Raw genomic sequence first — 5,666 nt, forward strand, 5'->3', positions numbered from 1 at the left:
AACCCTTTTAAGTCCCACTCAGTTGTGCAGTGTTACCAGGCTCTATCCGCCAGCAATTCGAGCCTGGAGACAAGGTTAAGGGTTCTGTTATAACCCAGCCATATAAACCCCACTTATTTCATTATGTAGTGTGTTACAAACCAGGTTAACACACCAGACTGGAGCATTTTTTACGACTATGATTGAAGTGTAGTAAAGTGCTTCACAAACTGAACGTGACAGACTGGTTTGACAGATGCTGTATACAAGTATAGGCTACACAGACATGTTGTTGTAATAGTGAGCCCTGTTTTACGTTTCTGTCTACTGGCTGAAAGAATAACACTCTCCCATTATCTGTGAGTGGGGTTGGTCTGTTATGGTTCTGCTTCACTGAGCTCCTCAGAAATACTAGTCCTGTTCTCTCCAACTGTTATCTTATCTGTGTGGAACGACTGCTGTCTACACATCTGAATGTGCTTTAGAAATCAGTGACTTTCGCAACTCTCTCTTATGTTGAAAAGTTTGAGTTTATTTGATTGAATATTGCATTTGTTGGTACAACTGTGTGGCTTTGTCCGTATGGAAGAAGTCTCAAAATACACTACTTCATACATAGATTTATGGACAACAACCACCAGTGCTCAGACATGCAGTAGATTCTCTTCTTGCCCTTGTTTCTATCTTACAGGTCAGTGGTTATTTTATCTATGTGTGCAGGTCTGATGTAAGAAGCTTACCCAGGCCCTGTGGGTGCCTGGCCTGGTCCAGCTGGTCAGCCCTGTGTTGGTGACGGTGTGTCACACTGTGTTCTGCCAGTGTGGCAGCTCCAAACCCACGCCCAGCCAGCCAGCAGCACATTCACTGTGCAAAGCCAAGGCACCATTACCAACACTGAGGGCCTTGGCTCTGTCGCAACATGTCAATACAAACCCTGACACACACGCACCTCCCCAACATTATATTGCACAATTTATAAGTCTCTGATGGTCACTATGAATCAGCCCTTATCCCTGCCTCGAGAGTAAATAACAAAAATCACATTCAGCTGCCTCTGTGTTTTACTGTCAACATCTTGGCCACTTTGTTGAGTGGTTTTTGGTCTATGGTGAAACACATGCACTTCTTAATTTTTCTGTAAAATACCATATCACATACTGTATTGAAAATATGCCTGGATGATCTCATGAATGATATACTTTGGGTGGTACGTGCCAATGTAGTGTTCCATATTCTGTTCTTAGTGCCAGCTGGGGTCAGCTTGGCATTTCACAATCAGTCAGTGAGAACTGTTCAAAATCTCACCTTCAGAAAGCAGGAAGAGGATCTCTGTGACCTTTGTAGTGTGATACTCAGCCCAAACGACCTCCTCAACAGGTGACAGCAACTGTGGATGTTTGCACCTGTAGTCAGAGGAATTAAGGTCACCTCTAGCCCCATTCACCTGGGAGTGCTTACTCTCTCCTGTATCTGGTATCGCCCCCTCTCAGTATTCCCCCCCCTCTCCTTCTTCATCGGACAGAAAACAACGGTGGGAACCTGAGTGGATACAGGTGGCGAATGGGTGTGAGCGCTTCACCAGTGCAAATGTGAGAGATTGATTTCATAGTGAGAGCCATTCAGACACGCAAAGCACACTTTGTCTATTTGTCATAATGGCTTCCAGAGAAGGCAAACAGAACCAGTGTTATCCAGATGGGACTTTGTTTTTTATGGGCATTACCTTGTATTTCCCAAGTAGCCACAGTCATTTATTCCATTTGAGAGTTGGAGAGAGGAGTTCAGGCAGTTCAGGGAGGTTAGGGCCTTGTTGGGGTATCGCGTAGCTCCCTTTTACGACCTGTTTAACACCAGAAACCTGAACACAGCCATTTATCCCCAAGTGTATGACACAGTGTGAATGTGATAGGGCGAGCAGGGCCGTAAAAACACCATGTTCATTACTGGGGAGGAAATCAGGGAACATGGAAAACGGAGGGCACTTTGTCTGCAGTAAATCACGTTGCCACTCGGGACGCCTAACTCTCTGGGTTCTCTGACAAAGGTTGTTTCTTCTGGTTCTCCGCCCTTCGGAGGGGGACACTATTGTGATTGTGTTTTTATGCCAGGGGAAACCCTGGGTTGAATGCTGTTTACAACAGAACCAGCAATAAAGTTAGAAACAGAAACCCCTGTGGAAACTCACACACATGCATAAGTCAACTTCTAGTCTAAACCAGGTACTGGATATCTCGGTTATTTGTGACATAGTGGCCAAGTATTTACCATCCATTTTATCTGCCATATAATTGGCAACGGAGCATGTCTCCATGAAAACCATACAACACTTCAGCCAAGTCACACAAACCATATCTTGATGAAGATTAGGATAACAAACACACAAACGCATGTGCTGGTGCTGACGTATATGGCAGAGTAGCCCTTATAGAATCTCATACATACAACACGAAAGAGTCCTAGTATATTTGATAGAGGTCTTGTAAAATAAACCACTGTCAGCTTGAAAGGTTCTCTGTGTGGGTGAAGGATTGTTTGAGGGAGATGGGAGGGGTGGAATGAAGGAGGGAGACAGAGAGGAGGGAGATAGAGAGGAGAGAGAGAGCAGGAGTGTCAGGATTAGTAGACCCCTGAGGGGGACGGAGAGCATTTGCCCAGAAACAGGACCACACTTAGTTCACACTGCCAAAACAACAGCAGCTGTGTGTGTCCCTGTGTCCGTTTGTTTGTGTGTGTGTGTGTGTGTGTGTGTGTCCCTGTGTCCGTTGGTTTGTGTGTGTGTGTTCGTGCGCGAGAGTGAAGCGTATGCAGATATAATGTTTATCACGATAGTGTTTATTATGTTTGTCAGAGGGAATGTGTTTATATGACCATTCTTTGACTTGTCAATTCCTCGAAAGATCACTGGCTGTCCCCTGTGAACGCTTATGCTCTCAGTCTTTGGAAGGATAGAAATAACAATCCCATTTGTGATGTCTTCCACATGCTCACTATGACTATAGTCATTTGGCCAGTTATTCTGTCCTTCATCATATGAGTTTGGAGATGACAGAGAGGGGAGAGTGTGTATGCTTGTGGGACTGTGGGGGTGAGCGGGATTCAATTTCAATTGAACACCAGCACCTATGCAAACACAAAGAGGGGACGGTGGCCCAGGCAGGGCAGGCAGGCGGGGCAGGCTGGCAGGCAGGCAGGCGAGTGGCTGAGGGAGAGAGGCCTAGTAGAGCCAGTGAGTCTAGACTCCAGATGTGCTGTGTGGTGTTGCCTGGCCTGCTGGCCCCCGCTCTGTGCTGCTCTCTGAATATCCCCAGCAGATGTCACCGCTCCGCCTGTAAATCACCCAGGCCAGGACCGTGGCCACAAAACTCCCTCCGCACGGATCCCCAAAACATGCAGGCCAGCGACAGGCGGACGCCTGCGAGCCCGCCACGACGCTCAACGCCAATAACCTTCCCTCCCTCTACTTATATGAGATGCACAGGGATCCAACTGACGTTACCACCCTTTTCCATGTACAGTGCCTCTTTGCTCTGGTTGCAGTTAAAGTGCCACTCCAGTCTCCTTTTCACCTCATTTAACTCCTGATTTACTTAACAAAAGGCACATCTCTCTCTCTGTGTGTGTGTGTGTGGTGTGTGTGTGTGTGTGTGTGTGTGTGTGTGTGTGTGTGTGTGTGTGTGTGTGTGTGTGTGTGTGTGTGTGTTGGAACCCCTTTGCATGTGATTATCAACACGTTTCTATAAAGTACAGAAGAATGTACTACTTTGTGATAACCGGCGCCGAAGCTGTCCTCATTTAGCTTACCACAGAATGTTTTGGTAACATGTCATTCATTCAATAGCACACCACATCCATACTGGGCCCAATTCTAGACTCTCGTCCAATCTAAAAGCCAGAGAATGAATTCTCACAATGACAGATTCTTGGTGGATGTGTGTAATCTTTTCCCATCAGCACTAACACATAATTAGATGTTTGAGTTGAGGCTCTGGTCCATATATAGTAAGCCATGCACACCACAGACATTGACTAAAACCTGCAGGCTTTATCGTTGTGCATCTGATCAGAATGGGCTTGAAGTGGGCTCATTGGGCAGAAGTGGTCAGGGCGGCAATGGACACGGAATTACACCCAACCAGAGAGCAGCATGTTTCCAGCTGATCCTCTGCCATTGTGAGGCCTCTGGAGACAAGGCATACTCAGCTGTATAAACAGGTAGCGTGTAGACATGCAGGCTGTGTTGAAGTTGATCAGGGTGCGGGCATCCTCTAAACAAACAGGTAGAGTAGTGGCCTGTCCTCCCACAAGGACGTCTGCTTCCTCCCAAAGTCTTTGTCTCTGTGTGTGAACAGGTGAGCAAACTACAGTCATTGCTCCCGACACACACACACACACACACACCAGTAGCAATGTGTGTATTTTTTTGTTTGTTGTCACAGTGACTCAGAGGGAGTTCTCTCAGCATCAGGCCCTTCGTATAAAGGGAAAGGGGATACCTAGTCACAACTGAATGCATTCAACCAAAATGCATCTTCCGCATTTAACCCAACCCATCTGAATCAGATAGGTGCAGGGGGCTGTCATCGGCACCTGGGGAACATGTGTTGTTAGGGGGTTAACTGCTTTGCCGGGGCAGAATGGCATATTCTTCCACCTTGCTGGGTCAGGGATTCAAACCAGCGACCTTTCGGTTACTGGCCCAACGCTCTTCAGCGCTAGGCTACCTGGATTTGCATAAATGTACATACCTATATATTTTAGGGAACTGGTGAGTGAAGGAGTTGATGATTTTGTTTGTCCATGGGCTAATGGGTAGCATCAGGACTAACAGCTTAAGGTCTATGGAATCCTTAATCTATTAGGTTAAATAGGCTTTAACCCTGCCTGCTAACAACATGCACAGTGGGCAGTGGTGAGAAAAGTACCCAATTGTCATACTTGAGTAAAAGTAAAGATACCTTCATAGAAAATGGGGGCAGCAGGTAGCCTAGTGGTTAGAGCGTTGGGCCAGTAACCGAAATGTTGCTAGATTGAATCCCTGAGCTGACAAGGTAAAAATCTATCATTCTGCCCCTGAACAAGGCAGTTAACCCACTGTTCCTAGTCCATCATTGTAAATAGGAATTTGTTCTTAACTAACTTGTCACCCAGTGAAATACTACTTCAGTAAAAGTATTTGGTTTGAAATATACTTTAGTATCAAAAGTAAATGTAATTGCTAAAATGTACTTAAGTATCAAAAGTAAAAGTATAAATCCTTTAAAATAATTGACATTAAGCAAACCAGACAGCACCATTTCCTTGTTTTTTTTTTATATACGGATAGCCAGGGGCACACTCCAACACTCATACACACATAATTCCAAGCGAAGCATTTGTGTTTAGTGAGTCCGCTAGATCAGAGGAAATAGGGATGACCAGTGATGTTCTCTTGATAAGTGCCTGAATTGGACCATTTTCTAGTCAAGATGTAACGAGTACTTTTGGATGTCAGGGAAAATGTATAGAGTAAAAAATATATTATTTTCTTTAGGAATGTAGTGGAGTAAAAGTTGTCAAAAATATAAATAGTAAAGTAAAGTACAGATACCCAAAGAAAACTACTTAAGTAGTACTTGAAAGTATTTTTACTGAAGTGATTTACACCACTGACAGTGGGAGGGAGCTCTGCTATGCCATATATGCAAATG

This window comes from Oncorhynchus clarkii, chromosome 7, assembly GCF_045791955.1.
Source record: "Oncorhynchus clarkii lewisi isolate Uvic-CL-2024 chromosome 7, UVic_Ocla_1.0, whole genome shotgun sequence".
Classification (NCBI taxonomy): Eukaryota; Metazoa; Chordata; class Actinopteri; order Salmoniformes; family Salmonidae; genus Oncorhynchus; species Oncorhynchus clarkii.